General features: G+C 43.3%; 1 protein-coding gene across 1 annotated transcript in view; it reads left to right on the top strand.

Moving 5' to 3' along the window:
• Positions 1 to 626, top strand: part of si:zfos-464b6.2 (uncharacterized) — a 21,512-nt gene that overhangs the window by 15,925 nt on the left and 4,961 nt on the right. The window lies entirely within an intron of this gene.

A 626-nucleotide genomic window follows, 5' to 3' on the forward strand; every position in this document is an offset into this window, starting at 1 on the left:
TACTTTCCAAAGAGCGTTGTGTGGAATCAGTCATGTTATTTTGTGTAGTTAAAAAAACATTGACATAGGAAAACGGGTCAAATTGACCCGGGGACAACATGAGGGTTAAGAAAATAGACACATCGACCTTTAGCCCTCGGAGAGGATGCCTGGTATCAAATTAATTATTCCCCTCCTCTCAAAAAAAAAATGTTTCTCATGTTTATGTACCCTAAAACGTCTGACCTTGTGTCACAACCACAAACCTGTGGGAAACGCGATTAGTAGCGTTACGTCTAGGGATTACAGAGCTTGATTTTGCTCGTGCATTTGAAAAAACTAACACTGGACTGCAAAACTGGAGTTAAGGATTAGGCCTACCTTGCTCATTGACTCAATTTTGTCATCTGCTCTCCTGCAGGTTTCTGGGGACAGTCCCTGGTTTTTGGTGATCTGTCCCCTGTTTTTACTGTGACTGACAGACCCGAAAGTGGAATGAAAAAAAGAAACACTGACCAAACGTAGCCGATAGTCGCACATCCAACACACGCGGGCTCCAAACCGCCAGAGCCAGCGGTGCTCAGAGCTCAGAGATGTTTCAGAAAGCTGTGTTTTACGATGCTTAAATCACTGATTATTTACATGGA

The sequence above is a fragment of the Etheostoma spectabile genome, unplaced genomic scaffold (genome assembly GCF_008692095.1).
Source record: "Etheostoma spectabile isolate EspeVRDwgs_2016 unplaced genomic scaffold, UIUC_Espe_1.0 scaffold172, whole genome shotgun sequence".
Lineage (NCBI taxonomy): Eukaryota > Metazoa > Chordata > Actinopteri > Perciformes > Percidae > Etheostoma > Etheostoma spectabile.